Consider the following 22,339-nt stretch of genomic DNA (forward strand, 5'->3'; position numbering starts at 1 on the left):
AGGGATAGCATTAGGAGATATACCTAATGTAAATGATGAGTTAATAGGTGCAACACACCAACATGGCACATGTATACATATGTAACGAACCTGCACGTTGTGCACATGTACCCTAGAACTTAAAGTGTAATGAAAAGATATATATATATTTTAAAAAAAAGAAAAAGCCTGAAGCAAGAGCATCAAAGAAAACGGCACCGCACAGGAAGGGAAGTCAAAGAAAAAAGGGATCTCTATGAATTCTCACAGAGAGCAACAAAATCACAACAGCACAAACATTTCACTTTGGAATAGGTCTTACAGTTATAACGAGCTTTTACCTATGGTATCTATTTAAGGTGTCTAAACGTTGAGATCCATCAAGTTGTTTAAGTTCATTCAATGTACGTGCACACACACACACACACACACACACACAGCGTCAAGAGTAAGAAAAAGGCCGACGAATAATCACAGCAAATAGTGGAGATGATGCCCTAGCTATCCTTGGCAATATACCAAGTCCCTTTGTGAGGAGGGACTTCTGGCTAAAACTGAACTCATGCCTGCACAGTATGCCAGTAATTGCTTGTTTATGTCTATTTAGCTATTTAGTGAGCTCCACCAACAGTACTTAATACTGTCAGGGAAGTTTTTCTAAAGCAAACCCTTTTTGTTGCAATCCCCAAGTAAGCACTGGTGGACAAGGGCTGCGTGTTTCCATCCTACCAACTTGAGTTTCGCCCCTTATTCTGTAACCTTGGCAAGTAACTTGGTCTCTCTAAGCTTCATTTTCTTCATGAAAAGGTTTAACTGAGTTGATATACATGAAGCTATCAGCAGAGGAGGGCTTTCCATATAGTAAGTGCTCAATAAATTCAATAAATGTTAGTTCTGTTTCATTCCTAAAAGGTTATTGGTAAATTAAAAATGCATAAAAATACGGGCCATCTGTGTGTGGACTAAACGAGCATCTGGGTAGGGAAGACTTCCTCTAAATCAGTTTAGCTTGACTCCTGGTTCTAGGAAAGAGGGGGCCACATGTGGGACACACAGGAAAATGAGGCATCTGAAAGGAGGGAGGACAGACAGGGGCACGAGATGGAAGACCTATAACAAGATATAAGACTCAACAATCAGGCCTGGGCATTTCACTTAAGCTACTTCATTAGACAGCTGTCTCTTCTCATAATGTCTTCGTTTCTATTACACAACTTTAAAACTAGCATTTTTTAAACAAATGCGATGTTAATGGCATATAACCCTTCCTCTCTATCCTTCATATTCTTTGGAGAGGAGGAGGAGAGAATGGCATTATCTACATCTTAGGGAATGAATGAGCGTGTGAGAGCTCCTCGACCTAATTCACCAAGGATGTGAGGACTCAAGTGGGCACATCAGACTTCCAGGCTCCAGTTCTGACCACCATCTAGAAGAAAAGGAATCTAAGGCTGGTTTATAATGCATATATTCCTTAGGATAAAAAAAACAAACTCTGGAGCAGACAGGTAAACAAACACAACAGCCTTCCCTGGAGGCAGTAACCAAATCTCTTGGGGAACTTGTGAGAGTCTGTGTCCACTGAGAAGATAGGTGTCTTGGGAATGGGGAGATACCCAGAGACAGGCTGTGTGTAGCCACAGAACTGCTTGCAGCTGCTGAAGTCCCTGCCTTCATGCCTTCAGCCCCAGCCACATTGGTGCAAGGCTGGTGGGATATATCAGTTCACCCTCAGCTTCACTCTGAGGCTGAACAGCCTGGAAAGACCTACTGTATGGAGGAGGTAGGTCCCAGTCTCCAGAATGCCAGAAGATCCTCCAAGGAGCCATCCCAGACCCAGTGATCTGCTGCCACTCACATTGTGGCAGTGACACTTACAAAGCAGCCATTGTATTCTGGAGCCTCCTGGATGAACATCAGCTTCATCACCTGGAGCCTGTTGCAAGTGTAGAATCTTGACCTCAGCCCAGTCCGACTGAATCAGAGTCTACATTTTCAATAAGATCCCCAGGTGATTCGCAGGCACATGAGAGTTTAAGAAGTGCTGTCTGGTTATTTATGGTAGGCGTCTGGTGTGAGGACATCAATCTATTTGCATACTTCAAGAACTTTCTCATCATGAAAGGCTATTTTCTTCAGAGAAGTCTTTATGGCTGGGTTGAATTGAGAACTGCTAGAATCAGAAATAAATGAATCCCCAGGGTCTTTAAGAACAGGATGACCAGTGTCAACTGATATCTCCAATCACTCTGGAATTACTGTTCTAACCAGTAACATCCCCAAAATATATACATTTTGAGAGATGGATGCAGAAGTATTGATAATTATTGGTTTTAAATACTCTCTTTGCTGATTAGTGAAGATCGACTTTTAAAGAGTCAACTGTATATACAAGAGATACAGCTACGAAGGTTCCCTTAACTATCTAATATTCTGTGGCTCTAAACAAGACTCTGAACCAATATTTGCCTCCAAAAGGACCACAGCCAGAAACCCTTGCCAGAGAGGAAAAGCTATGTGCAGGAGAGTATTTCAACCCAGGAGACTACACTGTTTTCTCATGGAATCCTGGAGACTAGGCTATGGTGCTTAACAGTATTGGTCATTCATTTTTTTAAAACAATTTTGCTCCTTTGTGGGTATTTATTTTTCTGATTCTTTGCCAGCTCTTATTCTCTTTTGGGCCCTTGCCGCATTCCCCAAGATTCGTCCTTGGTCATTGCCTATCTCTGTTCATGCTGCCTTCTTTCACGAGGTGTGAGCACCAATGGCTTCAACTATGGCTTCAACACAGGTGTGTCTCGAGCTTGTATTTGTAGCCTGTTGTCCAGGCTGTTCTTCATTCTCACATTGTCAAATGTTTATGAGACACCTCCACTTGGATGTTCCATCATTAGCTAAAAACACCATTCTCAAGTCTAAAAACTCATCATCGCCCACCCTCCTTCAACCCTATTCCCATTTATTAGTCCCGTTTTCAGACCACTCCCATTTCTGTCAGGGTACCATGATATCACTCCTCCTAGAATTTCTGCAATGGTGTGATCTCAGCTCACCGCAACCTCTGCCTCCTGGGTTCAAGGGATTACCTTGACTCAGCCTTCCAAGTAGCTGGGATTACAGACAGGCGCCACCATGTCTGGCTAATTTTTCTATTTTTAGTACAGATGGGGTTTCACCATGTTGGTCAGGCTGGTCTCGAACTCCCAACCTGAGGTGATCCACCTGCCTTGGCCCACCAAAGTGCTGGGATTACAGGCGTGAGCCTCTGTGCCCGGCCCAGTTTGGCCCTTCTAAGCTCTCACTACCTTGTATTATTTTTCCTTCAAGATGCCTTTTGGATTTGCCTTTTCTCCTCCATTTTTCATGCTAATGCAACCCTTTTCCACTTTGTGCCTGGAATATTGCGAAAGTTTTCTGGCTGGTGACATCACTAGTTACAAATGTTCTGACCTCTAACCCTATCTTACAAGTCCCAATTGAATCTTTATAAAGCATTAGATGTGATGTTATAGGTAATGAAATTAAACTCTTCCACAGGGCCCTCCAGCTCATTCATATCCTGACTCCATTTCCTCCATCTAACTTTATTCCCCACTGCACCCTAACACTTCATCCCCATCTCCAAGGTCAAGGTTCCTCCCTGGCCGCTACACCACATCATGCTATTCCTCCTTCCTGAGATTTTGACCACCAGCCTCTCCAAACATTTTTGATTATACATTCTTATCAGAATGTTTTTTTAGATCAGAAACAACCATTAAGGATGGTTACTTTATAAATATTATACTTGCATAACCCTACTAATATGTTATACACATTATCAAACATCCATGAAAACTGACATTTTTAAAGGATGAGCTAAATAATAGGTAAGATGGAAGTTCACCTATTTCCTTGCCAAGAGAATAATCTTGCCCTTGGCCTGGGGTGTAGACATACCACATTAGAGACATGGATCCAGACCAAATACATCCATTCAGACCTAGAGGAGGCAGCTCTTCCTGCGGGAAGCCTTATCTCTTACTCCCACCCAAACTGAGCTCCACTTTCCTGAACTCTCAGAACATTGAAAATTATATGTAGTAAATCATTTAGACAATATATACTGCATCAATACTTTAAGTTTGATTAATTGAAGCTTGCATCTAGGACGCCAGAAATTTATAGATTTTAAGAATAATTCAATATCTTAATTAAAAATATTACTGTCTTCTCAAAATTACTTGGGTTGGGCTCTACTCAATTATGCAACATCCATTACAAGAAAACTCCAAGTCAGACTGAAGTTTAATTTCACTTATCTCATTAAATATCGCATGCGTGGATTCCCAGAGGTTTGAGGACGACTATTTCTACTTTTGTGGCCAATGAGACTTTTAGCACATTGCTTAACCTTACTCAATTTGAGTTTTCACTGAATCTGTAAAACAGAGGGCAAAATGTGACCATTAAAAGAGATAATAGGCCAGGCACAGTGGCTCACACCTGTAATCCCAGCACTTTGGGAGGCTGAGGCAGGTGGATTACCTGAGGTCAGGAGTTCTAGACTAGCCTGGCCAATATGGTGAAACTCTGTCTCTACTAAAAATACAAAAATTAGCCAGGCGTGGTGGCACACACCTGTAATCCCAGTTACTTGGGAGGCTGAGGCAGGAGAATCGCGTGAACCCGGGAGGCGGAGGTTGCAGTGAGCTGAGATCGTGCCACCGCACCCCAGCTTGGGCAACAGAGTGCGACTCTGTCTCAAAAAAAACAAAAACAAAAGAAAAGAGATAATGAATATAAAAACTGAAATGATATATACATGTAAGATATATACATGTTAGTATCGCTAGTACATTCAGTATTTGCATATTATAATGTAAACTATATAAAGTACATCTGAGAGTTTTAAAATAATTAATCTCCTACCTCCACCTTGAGCTTTTTCTGCAAATGAATTATTTTTACGTTCTCAATTGTATTCGTTCAGCTGAAAAACATAATGTCACCTACCTATACAGCTTGGGGGTCTTATGGGCCTGAGTTTAAATACTTGCTCAGCCAAGTATTAGCTGTGGGATCATGGCTGTCTGAGCTTTTCAGAGCTTCTCTTCTACTGGCCAACTGGGGATAGCATTAACTTTGTGGGGCTCTCCTGCTCTTCTAAGGTTCAAATTACATGAGATATATATGTAAAACAGCCAGTTTCTAACACATGCCCTTAAGATACTCATTCCCATCCCCCCACCCCCGCCAGCCTGTAACAGGCTTAGGAGAACTCAATGAGATACTCTTATGGGAAAATTGAATGCTTTGAATTTTGGTCTCCTTGTAGACTTTGGTTTTTCCCAGACCTGCAGACCATTCATAATTACGCATGGATTTTCTGTTCTAGAAGCACCTCACTGCTGTGTGACCATTTGGGGTGCAGAGCCAGCACAGGCTTTGTGCTTGAATGCCTAGCAGTCAGAGCTGAAAAAGCAAAGCGAATCAACCTGTCTTCTTGCACTTCCTTGGCATCTAGGCTACGAATGGTCCCGAAGTCTAGTCTAAATGCACGCGCTGTCCGTGAAGGCATTCGGGGACATGCATGTGCACCCCCAGGGACAGTTCTAAGTTTTTCCTGTCCTTCAAAATTCAAGTCAATTAGCTGCTGGAAAAAAAAATCAATAAATCCAAGTTTTAAAAATCCAGTTTATAATGCATCTCCTCCAGCAGCTTTACCCAGCACACCCTTGCCAGAGTGCCCTGAGCTTAGACTCCCACTTTTTAACCCTCTATTTGAACTGCTAATTAAGATAATGCCTGTGAACGCCCTTTGTAAAGTGTAAGAAACTACACATATGTTAATTCTCCTCTTGAAGACATTTGAGTGCTAAACCATCCTTATCTCATTTGTACATATCTTGTTTCCTTGCTATTGTGGATTGCAAATGGGCCGCAGCATTTTCAGTGTTCTTGACTCCTCCCTTTTTCCTCTGAGGTCATGTACCACCCTGGAGCTCTTCTACAGCAACCAGCTTGCAGTCAATGCCCATAAACCTTGGACCTGCCCATCTGTCTGCCAAGACCCATGCCTGAAAAGGGTTCTATAAACATGGCTACATCCTCAGCCTCCTCTCTCAGCTCTCCCCAAGGCTGCATCCCTGAACCTCGAAGCTTGTCTGTGCCCAGAGAATACACACTAACTGTGATGTTAGGGTAAAACAGACAAATAAACCCAAAACTTAGTGTTTCAAAAGGAAATAGGTTTTCTTTTTTTTTGTAACTCTGCTTTTAAGAAAAAAAGGGGAAAGTGAAATTCTGCAGAGTCAGGAAACAGGTTTCCTTGCTAGAGATGGAGACAGTGAGATAAAGGCATGCGGGCTTCCCCCACACCCTGCAGCTCAGAAGTGTGGGACAGGGGTCTAAGACTTCCTGTTGTTGGCTGGTATTTACAGCTTTTTAGATGACATGTCCATTTTCCCCAGGCACTTTGGGGCCAAAACTCAGCGTGCTGAGACTCAGAAATTGCTCTCAGTAGCTTCATATTTTGAATTGTTTTTGCACCATTCTTATCTATCTATTGCTCATCTGACATCTTTATATGTTATTTAAACAGTACTTATCTGGAGAAATACAACAGAGGTCAAGAAAGTACATACGTATAGATATCTAAAACTCAAAACTCCATCTCTTGTTTTCCCCCAATCACCAAAACTGCCCCAAACCTAAAATTAATCTGATGGTTAACAATGCTAAATTAATATTAGCCAATAAAGTTATTCAAGTCTTTGAAACTTACAATTTTGTATCATTTATTTTCATACACACACACAAAGGCAGGTATCAGGTTACCGAGTTGGGTTTCTCACCGAATAGCAAAAGCCAGGGAAGCCCAGAGGTGTTTAATAAACACTTGTTGACTGATTGATGGAATATAGTACCTAGGATAATTCAGACAATGCATTCTTTGTCAAAACACTAAGGTAAATTATTGAGTCCACTTTTATTACCAAGCGTTTCTGCGGTATTGAGGAGGGCAGGCCAGCCCCAAACTTGTCCATCAGCCTCAGAGCTCAGGTTTACAAAAGAAACCCTTAGGCCTTACCTTTCACACCTGTTTTTACTCTCAGCCGAGGAGGCCAGGACTGGTCTCCATAAACAACTGTGTAGTTGGAGCCGTGCAGTTTGAGGCCCAGGCCTGATGCAGACCCAGCCACGCAGCACCTTTGGCTCTTTACTACGAATATTATCACGGCCGCAACAAATAGTTTGTGCACATTTTTAAAAAGAAAAAAAACTGAGCAGAGTATAAAACTGGAGGAAAAAAAATAGTATGTTAACTAATCTACAAAGCCCAGTTAAGTCCTCCTGCCTCATTCTTCTGAGAGAAACCAAAGCATTAAAATATCAAGCTCTTTGCTCTCCCCAGCAGTGGACATCCATGCCCATCCAGTTGAGTCGACCCTTCCAGAAAGGATGCCTGGGCCCATGACACCTTTACGTCTCTTTGCAGCTATTTCCTGCCTTTCTGTGCTAGGCCTTTAGCTTGGGTCTTGGGCAGATTTGGTGAACAGGGCGAACTGTCCTCTCCTGTTCTGCCATGCCCCAGCAGGGTTCTGTGCTCGCCTGGCCTGACTCTTGACCTGCAGCTTTCTCTGGGCTTTCTTGCTTGCTGATTTTTATGCCCACACCTCCCTACCTTTTTATAACCCCCCCTTATCTCCACTGCCCACCTGTCCCCTAGAGTTGCCAGGTTTCTCTGCTTGGCACAACCCAGCCAGCTCTGACATGTAGCTGTACTTGAAGATGGTAAAGGCCCCCAAACTATGTTTTCAACAACCAACATATCTTGTAGTTATCCACCTTTTCCTGAATCAGAATCCTTCACCCCTTGCAATGCTGCCAACCTATTTCTATGTTGATAATCTGTTTTGTCATTTTGGAAATGTAAACAAATCAGTATACCTTCCTTTTCATCTTTTTCTTGTTGTCAGTAGGAAAGTACAGGAAAAAAGGAAGAGAAAATGCATGCGAGATTGAACCTACTTATTCTACTATAAGGAATTCTCTTAAGCTCAGCATCTAAATCCTCTTTTCCCAATTCTTGCTTGGAATCTGGAGTACCTGATCTTGAATTTCTATGGCGCTCCCTGAGCGCGGGACTGGCTGGTAGCCATGTGATATTGATTTGTTTTCACCATAGCAACAGCAAATTGAAACAACTAGCAGAGAGAAGGCAGACTGTTAACCAGTAAAGCTACCTAACCAGTATATTTCACAAGCACATTTTTCTCCTTCCCTCCTGTTTTTTCTCTCATTTACTCCACTTTCACAAATTTAACACAAAAGTCAAAGGAAAAACAGCATTAAATGTTTTGGGCACTACAAGGCCTATGGCCAGAATAGTGTGCTTTGCAGAGCTTCTAGTATATTAGACTAGATCGATGGAAAAAATGCAAACAACAACGCTTTGATTTCCTTGGAAATTTCATTTGTTGAACTAAGAATAAATGTCCCTAAAAAATTTACATGAGCACAAAGTAGAGTGAAGGGTTTTGTGTATATGACTATGTGTCTTAATACTCTAAGGCATTTGCCAACAGTTTCTTAATACCGAGGTTTTATCCCTTTGTGCTTTAAATAGCTCAATGTGCCAAGAGACAAACAACTTTTTTTTTTTTTTTTTGGTAAAAGGTCAAGGTCTCAGAATGCTAAATGATGAGGGAAGGTGTAGCAAGTATGATTCAATTCTATTAAAAGATAGAAAAATTAAGGTAGGCACTTGCTCAAAACTACGTGAGTAGTCGGAGAGGAGATACAAACTAGCTTTGGGAACTCCCGAGAACTCCAATGTGCTCCAGTCAGAATCCTTTTTAAAAGGTTCCTTCGTAAACGCTACCCTTCCCCTTGATCTCTGTGACCAAGGTTGCCACCTGTGACATGGATTCGCAGCCTGCAGTATTGTACTTCCCCTGCTTGGGGCCATCTGTGCTAGGACATGATGATTTTTCTATGAAAGCAGCTGTTCCCACCGTCACAACCAGCCTTGAACTTGGTGGCACAACCTGGATCCTAAATAGTGGCTCTGGAGCAACTGGGAATAGGGCCCTGGGACCATCCACCCAGGTGGCAGCGCTGGGCTGCACCAAGGGGGAGTCAGGCCAGAAAAAAAGCTTTGCCCTGCTCCCTGCTGCTTTTTGCCAGCCCAGCCAGAAGCCCTGCAGAAAACCTGTGCTGACCGGCCCGACGTGAGGCAGGTACGAGAAGATGCCCTATTTATGAGGGGACAGGTTTACGGTTTACAAAAGACAGGCGAAAATATAAAGACATAACTTAAGTCCTGCCAGTGGGGAGTTAGAATGTTCCTGACCAGGACATAAAGAAATATTCCTCTCCACAAGCTCGAATAAAGGAACACACAGCAGAAATAGTTGGGGGATGACGTCAGAAGTTCTGGGCTAGTGTCCTGCACTTCTCCTTGAAAGTAAAAACAGTGGGTCTAGAAGAATCTACGTGGCATTGCCCTTATTTAAATGAGTAGTTCTACTGCTCCTTGCAAAACAAGTAGGATAGCTGAAGAAACTTCCTCTTATTTAAAGATTGTAAGAATGTTCCCCCTGCCTTTTTTAAAAACCTTATTGTCCCCAAAACGCACACATTACCCAATTAACAAATAGCTTTCCACTTAACCTTTGTCTTTTAAAGGGCCAGTAATGTTTCTTGTAGAACATTCAAGGTGGTGGTGGTTAGGCAAGTCAGATTTTTTTCTTCGCTTCAGTGCTTGCTAACTATTCTAAAAATGTTACACATTTATTGTAAACACATGCTTCCGAGGCCTAACAAAAAAGCACAGTTTCCTCATGCCTGGCAGAAATTTAAAACGGAAAAGGGCAGAAAGAATTCTTTAGCAAATATATCCTTTCCTTCTCCTGGGCCAAGTGTGTTAAAAATAAATCTTCTCCATCATTTCTCACTGCTGCTTCTCAGCGAGAAAGTTGATATCGTTCGGCATAGTGAAAACACAGCTTTAAAAGCTAGCCTGCCCTCATTAAATTATTCTGCTGGCTGTGTGTTCTCATTAAAAATGCATAAAGATCAGATAATTGCAGTAAGCATTATTAACCCAGCTTTACTTTTGAATATAATGGTTCCACTTTTAAGCTGGAAACAAAGGCTCAGACATGCCAGGAAAAGAAATGTAAACATTGAACTACAGTATCGAAAACTTGCCAGAAAGCTACCTCTTGCTAGGTTGTTTAAAATGTGCTTTTGAAACTCAATTAAAGCTGTAGCATTTTAGAGCTAGGTAGGTCCCTAATTTTTAATAAATAGACACATACGTTTGGCCAAACATTCAACCGATGATTATTTACCATGAATTTTTTTTTAATCCTTAATTGCAAGTCTGTTTTCAAATAATAGGATCCATGTAAACTTTATCTATTTGGGAACTAGCTATGGCAATATGACAATTTTTCATAGCAAGAAAATAAGATTGCTCCAAAGAATTCAAATGGTTTTTAAAAAATAATATAATAAATGAATCGATTCTTTGCATAAAAACTCGATTTCGTGCCTCACCCCAAACAGGCGGCATAGATTCAAGCTTTGCCATTTCTTTTTCTCAAATCAAAATGTTACGTAAAACTCCAGGGTCCCCCGCAAGTATTACAATTGAATTAGTGGAATCCAGTTTCCCTGGCTCCCGTAAGCAGCACACATGGAATGCAGCATACTGCAGCAAACTCTTTAAACATTCAAAAAAGGGGGGCGATTCTCCTACCTTGTTTAGCTCTGCCTGTCCTTCCCATTTACAGTAACCCCAGGAACATCTGGCAGAACCAAGTGGCCGAGGCTTCTCCACCGCATCATGAGGAAGAAACTTCCATGTAAATAGTTCTCATTCCCTGTTTATTGTACTCTGAAAGCCGTCTGCCGGATCTGGAAAATTTTACCTTCAGATGATGAAGCAAAGACAGTCTAAACTCTGTTGCTGTAAGCTGCAGCCCTTCCTTCCGACAAATCCCTCCCAGCCGGGGCCAGCCAATCCCCAGCCAGCTCGTCAGACCTACTCGTCTGAAACTGGCCCTAATAGGATGACTGACACAGTAACACAGCACTTGCAGTGTGTAAAAACAGTGCATCCATACTGATGAAAGAGGAATTTCCCTCTCAGAAGAAAGCAATCATAGCACCAAGACAAAGTGGCACATAATTGGCAGAGCAGAGAGAGGGGTAGCTCAAGAAAACACCCTTGAAGACAGCAAGCTCGAAGCCAGGAGCTGCACCGTGAACACTTTGGAAAATGTGAAACTCCGCAGATTCCAAAGAAATCCAGGTTGTACATGAAACTGAAGTCCTTGGACTATCCAACAAAGCATATGTATACGTTTTTTAAAGGAAAAATAATTCAACGTCTGCCATGGCAATTAATACCTTACAAAACATTTACATATTTTCATTATCGAGGAAGAATGTGCTAGCCCAAGTGCGTATTCAAAATCAAAACATGCTTATAGCTCTGGCACAACCAGGTTTCCTGTATAACATCTGTTATTGCAGTGGTTAATTACTGTGGCCCGTTTATCTTTCCTCTAAGTTTTCAGACCACTTGGGACTTCGATTAGGGAATGCTGGACAATAAAATTGATATCTATACACTACCCTTCTCTACTCTTGGCAGGCACCCACGAGAGGATTAGGTGTGCCTTAACCATCTTAGATGCCATTTGATAAATACTGTGCATTGGCTCACATTATCGTTAATGAAGCAATGATTATAGGGAGTTGTTTACTGTTGAATACAAGTGGCATGTGATCCAAGGGCCCCCATGAGGTGCCATTCCACAAAAGATGTTCTAGGAGGTGCTGGAGCTTCCTGAGATAAAGCAGAAGAAGAGAAAGGTCAGGAAGGGTTACTTATTTATTTCCCAGTCTACAGCATTTCTGTATGCCTTGAAAACAAAAACACAAAAACATATGGCATTTAGCAAACACAATAAGCATACATTTTCCTTCCCCTAAATACCACATTTTGAGAAAAAAAAAGTATGATGATTACATGACGAGACCAAGGCGGAACAAAGCCCCTATTCATCTGAAAGGTTGAACCCAATGCACTATTTTTATAAGCAACTGTTCAGCGCATCTGTAATGAAGCAACAGAATGCAATGGAATGCTTTCTTTTTATTTTGCCATTGTATCTTAAAAACATAATGTTTCATGTAATTTCTAGGCTACTTTCTTCAATAACTACCATGCTTTATTCCCCTCAGTTTTTATACTTACATTCTTTGTCCTCCCCATGTAATTCTATCACATATTCTAACTTGCAGGCTTTCATCTACTGTAATACTTCTGGAAATTTAAATTAGTTCTGTGGTCAAACAGATACAAACTACTTTTAATTATTAGTATACCTAAACAGATTTATGATTCTCCTCTTCCTCATCTCCCTCTGATTCTGTCTTTGAAACTATCATTCCATGAATCCCATTCCTGAAACTTTAGTTATCTTTGACACATTCCCCCATTCTCAACCAATAAAACTAAGCCTTCTTGATTTTCCCTCCCAGGTAGGCCAGAACTCTGACCTATTACCTCGAAAACACAAATGCTAACAAGACAGCCTCTGGAACTCAGGCCTCCTCATCTTCAAGCTCCTTTGTTGCCAGACGGGTTTTTTAAATCATGTAAAGTCATGTTCCTTTCACATTCAAACCTTTCTCTCTATAAAATCTGAATTATAGACTTTCAAGGGCCTTCATAATCTGGGCTCTCCCTTTCAACTCAACTTTTTCTCCACTGTTCTCCCAAGTGAACTCCCTGATGGAGTCATGCTTATTTCTGCCTTACTCAATCTTTAGACCTCAGCTCACCTTCCCCTTTATTCTGTCTTGTCTTCTCTGGCCACATTACCCTCTCTGATGTTCTCCTGTGAAAACATTCTGTATTGTTTATTGTACCAGACGCTTTGAAACCCTTAACAATGTAGTCTTCTGTAGTTAGCTTGCCTGAGTTGATCTTTCCATCTCAGAAAGCAAGGCTTGTGTCATATATTAATTAAGATAATGCACACAAAATGTCTATGCAGTGACTGGCACATAATAAATGCTCACTAATGATAGCCATTCTTATTGGTATTTCTAAATGCATTGTTCATTGCAGTTAGCAAAATGCCATGCACAAACTTGCTGACTCCATGATTACTATCTCAAGAATTGATATCATATTCATCCAACTGCATGAGCCAAAAACCTGGCAGTCATTCTTAACCCTCCTTCAACCGCTGTTTGAAATCCATTATCAAAGTCTTTCAGGTTTTACACCTAAATATTTAGAAATGTTTCACTCTGCTTCATCTCTACCAATGGCTTTGTCCAAGCTATCGGTGTCTTTTATCATGATGATTTAAATAGCCCCTTAACTGGTCTCCTGAATATATTCTTGACCCCTTCAAACCTTTTTTCACACTTCAGTCAGAACAGGAATTAAAAAACAAAGGTCTAATTTTTCCACACTCCTTTGTGTAAAACCTTTGCTATGGACTGAATTGTGTCCCCCTAACATCTATATGCGGAAGTCCTAGCCCTTAATAGGAAGGTATTTGGAGATGGGACTTTTGGGAGGTAATTTAGATGAGGTCGTGTGGGTGGAGTCTTCACGATGGGATTTGTGTTCTTCTGAGACACCAGAAAGAGGCCTCTTTCTCTCTCCCTTTACCATGTGAAGACACAGCAAGAAGGCAGCTCTCTGCAAGCCAGGAACAGAGACTTCACCAGAACCTGACCATGCTGGCACTCTGACATTGGACTTTCAGCCTCCAGAACTATGAGAAAACAAACTAATGTTGTATAAGCCACCCAGTCTATGGCAGCCTGAGTTGACTAAGACAAACTTTAACTCTCTTTAGACTGCTTTTAGGAAAAAGATAAAAGCCCTCAACACGGCCCATGAGGCTCTGTGCCATCTAGCCCCTGCCTACTTCTCTAGCTTAGCCAGAGGCCGTTTGTTCAGGGAACCCTTCCCTGACCCACAGGATGAGTTCAGATCTGCATCTTGTTTTCTCTCATAGCCCTGTGAACTCCAGAGCAGTGCATCTCAAATGTTAATGTGCATGCAAATCTCCCAGGGGTCTTGTTAAAATGCAGATCCCATCTCCATAGTTCTTGGGTGGATACTGAAATTCTGCTTTTCTAACAAGCTCCCAGGTGACGCTGATGGCTCTTGTCCATGGACTATTCTTCGAGCACCAAAATGTTTATAGATGTTGTTTGCTTCATAGCACTTATTACAGGGGATGGTTATACATTAATTTGGTTATTATTATTTATTTACTTAAGGTCTACCTTCTGAGCCAGACTGTTGGCCTCAGAAATCACAATTGTCTCTCCAACATCTAATCTAGTATGTTCGTGGCACATGGTGGAGGCGCTCCATAACACATGTACGTTAAATGAATTAATTGATGGGTCCAATGTCCTACAGATCCAAGCTGGACTTATCTTTTTTCTTTTTTCTCTTCTTCCTCTTCTTTCTCCTTTTCCTCCTCCTCCTTCTTCTTTCCTTCTTTTCATATATCTACATAAGTTCCTGGAAACTCTGGATAGAAACTTAATTTTTCTTGAGGTCATGACATGCTAACTAGAAAGCAGAATGTTTGAGAAACTAGAGAACGAGTAGCAAGAAGATATCAACTATATTCAAGTAAAGGAGGTGGCCAGAGGAATGAAAATACAAAACGGTACCTTCGGATTTACCCAATAGAAATTGTCAGTTGTCTTCTACAGTTTGATAAATTCAAGATCACTCCATCCTTTTCTTTTGATCTCTAGGCCCAGTTTTTTGGTTTGTTTTTTGTTTTTGTTTTTTGAGACAGAGTCTCGCTCTGTTGCCCAGGCGGGAGTGCAGTGCAGTGGCGCAATCTCGGCTCACTGCAGACACCACCTCCTGGGTTCATGCCATTCTCCTGCTTCAGTGTCCCGAGTAGCTGGGACTACAGGCACCCGCCACCACGCCTGGCTAATTTTTTATATTTTTAGTAGAGATGGGGTTTCACCATGCTATCCAGGATGGTCTGGATATCCTGACCTCATAATGCACCTTCCTCGGCCTCCCAAAGTGCTGGGATTACAGGCGTGAGCCATCGTGCCCAGCCGGCCCAATTCTTCACCTAAATGTACCAGAGATGACTCATTTTTACCTTGTCCCAAACTAAAATCACTTTTTATTTGATCATTTTCCATTTCAATAAGTGAACCCATCATTTCTCTTATGTTTCCCACTTTGGTAAATGGAGCCACCATCTTTGATGCCTAACTCTTTATCATCACCAACAACCAAATGGTCCCACACCCTGTGAATTCCTGTCTCTGTAATCTATCCACTCTTCTCCATCTTTACTGTTGGGCCCCTAATTAAACCCTCCACCACCTTTTACCTGTTCCTTACCTCTCTGCCTCCAATTTTGCCCCTCACCTTTCACTCCATTTACCACACCTCAGCCAAAATCATCTTTTTAAAAATGTAAATGTTATAATGCCATTACATGCATAAACTCACTCCATGTCTCCTCATTGTCTTCCAGATAAGTCCTCTACCTAGTTCCCAACTATCTTCTTTCACCCTCCTCTTGAAGTCACTTCCTTCCTACCTTTACATCCAGTATTATTAAACTAACTTTAGTCCCTCAAGTGTGTCATGTCTTTTCTAATTTAGAGCCTGGATTCCTTCTTCCTGAAAAATCTTCTATTCCTTTCGCACCCATCTAACATCTTTCTATCCAGCAACACTCAATGTACACATCACCTCCTCCAGGAAGCCTTCTTTGACCACTATGACTCTCACGGCACCTTGACATTTTATTCATCATAGCAATTGTCACAGTACATAGTAAACATGTCTTGCTTGTTTACGTACCTCACTAGAATCTATGAGAGAATGAACCATGTCTTTCCTATTCATCAGTTTATCCCCAGTGCCTAGAACATGCACTGCATAATAGCAGACACTTACTGAATAGTTGTTGAATGGTTAAATGGATAAACTTGATAAAGACAGTTACAGGGCTTAAGTAAAAAAATTGGTAGAGAAGCCATAGAGACATATATATTATACTATATATAATGTATAATTATTATATAATGTGTATTATATATTATATGCCTGCTGTATATGTATATATTATATATTATATACAACACATATGTGTATATATGTATATATTACATATTATATGTGTATTATATATGTATATTCTATATTCTATAATATGTATGTATTATGTATATATTATGCATTATGTATACATTTTATATTATTTATATAATATGCATATTATACATTATATGTGTATTATATATTATACTCTATGTATGTGTAAATATACTACATATGTAGTAATATATATCCATGCATGCACACACACACACAAGCGCACATGCATGAATTTAAAGTTGGACTGGAGAAGGAAAAGAAGCAGTGCATAAAAGCTGAAAGGCACAATGCGGTTATGAAATAATCTCGTTTGCTGGGCATACCGAAGTTAGCAAGCTTATAGTCAAGGAGAAAATTAATGTTTGACGATGTTTAAAATCGTGATGATTTCCTGAGAAACAAAGTCTCCCTTTGAATAGAAAAGGATAGGTGTCTTAGGACAGATGGAAGTGTTTGGTTTACTGGAAGAGATGGCCTGGTCCCTAGAAAGGAAGAAAAAGTTGTTCATAGCAAGAGAGAGAGGAGACAGAAAGGTAAGTTGCTGACGGGCCTGGTCTGTGATTATTCAATCTTAGGGCTTATTTCTCTCTCAACATAATGTTTCAAGCCTATCCTGCCTCTTTGTCCTTTAGTATGTACTGTTATTTTTTAATTTTTTTTCTAGTTATTTCATGTATAAACCAAATCATAAGCCCCTTGAAGGTACAGACCTTGAATTAAAGTACTTTTTGTCATCCACAATGCCGAGCATGGAGTGGTGCTGAATTCATTTTGGTTGATTGATTTCTATTTAGGATTCTGGAGAAAATTTACATACTTTCAAAGAGATTAGTATTTTTTTTAACATGTTGGTTGAAAACGCATCAGGGAATAGAAAATTGGTTTTATAATTTTCAGAAAAAAAGTTATACTGTTTTGTATTGAATTTATTGCAAGAAATGTCAACTGGTTTTTAAATTTTCTCCAGTAGGTCTAGAGGCAGAAGATGGGAAAATTAGGAGGAAGTAAACTGCATAAAGCATGTAAGTGAAATCATGTGTGAGACTCCCTCAGCATAGAACATGGTACATAGCAGTGCTCAATGTCTGTTAGCCACTATTTTTACTGCTACTATTATCGTTATCAACATCATCATAACCCTTAGGGCTTAGAATCCTAGTGAGAGTGGTTTCTGTATGCCAAAAAAGTGATAACTAAAGTAGAGATTTCCAAACTTCCTTGCTTCATGACACTCTTGGTAGTCCATAATTTTTTTCACTATGTCCCTAGGCCAAAACTAATACCTAATTGTTCCATTTATTAAATAGCTATATCCAAACACCTTAGTAAGTGCTTATGTTTTAACGAGTTAGTAGTTATATGAAAAGTTAATACAAAATATTTGAAAAAAACATTTTTCTCACATGCTTAACTCAAATTAATTTTTAATGGATTGTAGCATGCCTATTTCAAAGCTTGAAATCAGATTGCAACCACAACTCTCATTTCCTGTTCCACATTGCTTCTTGCATAGTACTTATTTTATCAGCTTAACAACTACTAAAAATCCAGCTTTGCAAAGATATATGTTACCATCAAAAGGAACGAAGAGTGGTTCTATTGAAATCATGAATTACCTTGAGCTAGTAGGTCGCACGGTGTCTGACAGATGTTGAATATTGCTGTATTTCCTTAGAAAATGTACAGTAGCCCATGGAACCCCAGTGAGTTCACTACAGTTTCCTAGGGTGCCTGAGAACACTGTTTGGGAACCATGGCACTAAGGCAAAAGTCCCAATAGTTTGGCCAATGTTAACTGTCTCCTTGTTTTTTTCTGGTTTGATGGTCATATCATGCCTCCTGTCCCAGGTCTAAGGGCATTTGAAGTTGCAGAGAGAAGGTCAGGTCAAAGGTTACAGGACATGCCCAGCCCTTAAGCTGTGGTCATGTGAAATCCTCCAAGCGTTGGAGATGGGGGTGAAGCCTATGGTTCTCCAGGATTGCAGATGTTCTGTGGGACAAAGAAAGAACACCCTGAGGCAGGGGCCAAGTGATCTGCCCACAGTCGATGGGTGTGGGAACTTGCTGGGATCATTCACCTTTCCAAATGGTGAATTGTAAATATAAGCACAAAGAGGAAGCAGGCAATGAGCATTTCCCCTGTCACTGTCTTCAATAAAACTGTAGACTTCTTTTCAGCTCCTGACTGCTATTCTTCTGGGCTGGCTGAGGGATCACTGTGCATCTGTCATTGTGCTTACTAGAATTTGCCCTTTCTCTTATAATAAAGGATGAGTATTCTCAGCCCCTTCTCCACCTCCTTCTATGAAAGTGGTGTTTCTGACACAGAAGAATGTCCAAGCTGCAGGTGGGGGCTGTGATCTCCCTCCTGTTGGGATACTTGAAAGTGGGATTTTTCCATCTATAACCTTCTGCCCACCTTCTGACTGAGGGGCCAGGCTGAACAGGGGTCCAGTGGCTATTGGATGGAAGGACATACAGTCATGTGCTATACTTTTCCTTTTGTTTCTGGAGCATTTACTGCCTTTTGTCAAAATTTATAATCTACTTGATACTCATTATTGGTTGTCCAGTACCCAACATATGGGACCGACAATAAATATTTGTTAAACAAAATTTAGCAGGGCTGAAATACGGTACAGGATGAGTAGGAAATTGGGTTTGAGACACAAGGTGAAGGATCAAAGCTAACGTGGCATTTCTAAGGGGCTTCCAAGGGTCATTAAAGCCAAGTTTTAAAAAATCAGGAAAGAGTCAAAAAGTCAAAACGACCAATTGAGAGTATCACTTTGGTGTCACCAAATAGTGTGTGCTATGGCAGAGTCAGGATTTTCTGTTTCTCTGATGCTTGATGAGCAGTTTAGATCCCTACAAAGAGTTTTTAATGGGATCAAAGGGTCTTTAATAACCTCTTCTTTAATGGAATGAGAATAACGTAACTTGTTCTTCAATGGTTCAGAAGTGGGTGGGTTCCAGCACAAAAGATTGTGGTGAGATTGTAGGAGTCTCTGTAGCAGTGGAAGTATGTGAACCTACTGCCTGATGAAGACATTGTCATCTCCAAGAGAGAGTATGGAATGGACATGGGGAATAGATGATGCATAGCATGTGTGTTATTGTAGTGTGATGACAAGCTTGACTTTAAAAATTAAATGCAACTGGTTTTGATTTACTACAATATACTGTTCCTGAAGGAAAGACTTGTCAGTACTCCTATTCCCCTCTCCATCTCCTTCTGTTTATTTTAGGATCACCACCCTACCTAGATCCACTTGTTCACTCATCTGATTAGGGTTTATCACATGACTTGCTACATGTTGGTCCCAATTGAAACATTCATGATATAAAGATAAGCAAGATGTAGACGGGACCCCGAGAATCTCACAGTATTTCACATGATCCCCAAAGTGAGATCTCTGGGCACTCATCTCAAATGTTTCTGAAGAAAAGGACCCAGGGCTGAGTAAGTTTGGAAACTGTTGAAATCACTCATTAAATGTGTGTTTTTACTGAAGGACCTCTCAGAGCCTTGATTCTGGGAATAGCAAATTTCCAAGATGGGGTCTCTAGTTCACTGTGTCTGAGAATTAATTTTACCAGAGGCTCTTTTATTTAAAAAAAGAGATCTAACTAGTATGGTGTTCTTGGGGGTTATATTTTGGGCAACCTGGCCCAGATAAAATGGTTTTTCTTCCTGTTCATTAGACCTTGTCCATCTCTGCTTCTGCCTATCTTTCTTCACATTCAGAACTTCTCTATCTTCTGTCAACATCCATAGCTTCCAGATCTTTCTTTGTCACCTCTATTCAACCTCATTCAACTCAGCCTCTTTTATTTGACGCTATATGTTCTTACTTGACTGAGGTCCCTAGCTTTACTAACTTGAGGCATCTAGCACACCTCAGTGCTACCTTCTATTTGTTTCTCAGAACCGTGGTTATCCCCGAAGTCCCTGTGGCTCCAGGATCTCCTGTCTGGACCAGATCTTCACAGTAGCCTTTCTCCTCAGGCAAATCTTAGAGAAGATTTGCCCAGGTTTTTCTGACCAGCAGAGGGCCCTTGGTAGCTGTCTAGTGACCTATGGGCATAACTACCCTTCCAAAGCTTAACCCTGTCTAAATTCCATGTTTCCGTGAAAACATCAATTTCTGGAAAACGTGTTACTCATCTCTTTCCTCCATCAAATGCTACTCATGACAAGTGCTTCTGGGGAGCTCACATAGTGTTGATGACAAGGAGAGACATCTATTTATTAAATATGTACACAGTGATTATACTGAGTCAAGCACAATGCTATTGTGTGAAATCCATGACACTATTATTATCTCAGGTTTACAGATGGGAAAACACCTGAATGATTAAGTAGCCTTTCCAAGGTTGCACAGCTGGCAGGTGGTGCAGCCCATTTGCCCCAGGCAGGCTGGCTTCAGAGGCCACGTTCTCTACTGCGACACCTCACTGGCTCTAAATGTAATAGAAAAATTATATGGCAAATCAGAAGGTACTAAGTGCAAAGAAAAAAAATAAAAGGAAAAGGAGAATTTAGGCCTGGTAGAGGGGATCAGGCAATCAGGTGGAGCTGGGAGGGGGTAGCTGTGGCTTCTACTGTGGGGCCAGGACAGGCTCATGGGGAAAGCGCCCTCTGAACAGAGACATGTAGGGGTGAGGGAGTGTGTTTCCACTATCAAATGAATAGAAATCCCTGGAGAAGTGTGTTCCAAGCAGAATATTCAAACCCCAGGAGCAATTCTGGAAAACGTTCATGTGGGAGGGACTTCTGCATGCAACCACTTTGGCCTCCAGTTTGCCTGAGTCCCACCCCTTGTTTCTGAATTCCACTGATAGTGTTCTCTTTGTACAAAGGGCACCATCCATTATCGAGAGCCACAGCATGGTGGCTTCTGCCTGTCTTTCTTCACATCCAGGACTTTCCTCACTCTCTTCCCTCTATCAGCCACCATAAGCTTGGAGATCTTTCTTTGACACCTTTAGATATTTCCCCATCTCCCCTTTCCCTAAATCCAAAATACTGCTATCTCTTTCCCAGTAGATTCATCACACTATCTCATTCCAATATCCATTTAGATCTCGGCATATAGTCTTGATAAATCAAAATTTCAAACTTACGTAAAATGTTCTGCCTATTCTCCCAAGGACATGTGCTATGTTTGATAATGAAATTTTAATCTTTATTTTTAAAATAATTTGTGCAAAGAGAAGGCATCTGGCTTTGTTTTATCTGCTACAGAAAAGGGATCATGTCATGGATATATTCTTTACCAGAAATGGGCAATTATTTTGCCTTCCAGCTGGATTAGAGAGAAAAACAGGCTCACCTTAGCAACAGCATTCTGATGCTGATGTCATCACCTCACATCATTTTGGTCTCATGTCACTGCATTCTTTCTCTAAAATCTCAAGCCACAGCTTTATAGATCTCTGCATTTAGAACGCTTAATGAAAAAGGAAGAAATAACCATACTTAAATATTCACTGAGTCATTCTAATCTTGAACTCTGTTAGCAGGTCTCTTTTCCACAGCAAAACAAAATGAGAATTGTGCTTTTTCTACTCCAGTTTTTGCTACAGCTTTGCCTGCAACCCTTGTCTCTCTCAAGCTCAGGCCCACACACTCCTCCTCTATACCCCCAACCCATGGGATTGCCAACCTCTCCAACAAGCCTGATCACTTACAAATAGAATGATTTTATTTCGCAAAGCAGTCCAATCCTGAGACGATTATGGTGAGCTTACAATCACGGATACTAGGGCTAGAAGAAATCTTTCTTTTCATCTACGCCCTAGCTTCTTATTTGAAGACGAGGAAGCAGACAGCAAGACAAGGCTTACTTTTGTAAAAGACAGAAAAGATTTTAACTCCCTGGAAGTTTATGGCTACTCAAAATTTCAATGAGGATTCTCATAGGGTGTCAGATCACGCATCAAATGTTATGTACCTCACCCCTTCCCCCGCCCCACCCAACCCCTGCCTTCCTCTCCCTGCTACTCTTTCACCACCCCCTCCTCCATACACAAAAATCCCATACACCCAAGTCATTAAATCACAGCAGCTAGAAATCCTTCCCACACAAGGAATTGGACTGAGTCCCTTCTACTTAGAAGTTTCAATACTGACTTTAGTCTCACAGCAAATAACATTTAAAAACTGAGGAC

At 41.0% G+C, this 22,339-nt stretch overlaps 1 protein-coding gene across 8 annotated transcripts in view; it reads right to left on the reverse strand.

The window, feature by feature from the left end:
* The window catches only part of MBNL2 (muscleblind like splicing regulator 2), a 173,603-nt gene extending 162,628 nt beyond the window's left edge, over positions 1–10,975 (reverse strand). For 7 of the 8 annotated variants that reach the window (XM_004088156.1, XM_030813576.1, XM_003279199.2 and 4 more), the window contains exon 1: positions 10,733–10,969. The gene's annotated coding sequence lies outside the window, so the exon portion shown is untranslated. Of the gene's footprint in view, positions 1–10,732 lie in introns of all 8 variants that reach the window. The other variant, XM_004088157.2, reaches the window with a different exon arrangement.
* Between the last annotated feature and the right edge of the window lie 11,364 nt (positions 10,976–22,339).

The sequence above is a fragment of the Nomascus leucogenys genome, chromosome 5 (genome assembly GCF_006542625.1).
Source record: "Nomascus leucogenys isolate Asia chromosome 5, Asia_NLE_v1, whole genome shotgun sequence".
Classification (NCBI taxonomy): domain Eukaryota; kingdom Metazoa; phylum Chordata; class Mammalia; order Primates; family Hylobatidae; genus Nomascus; species Nomascus leucogenys.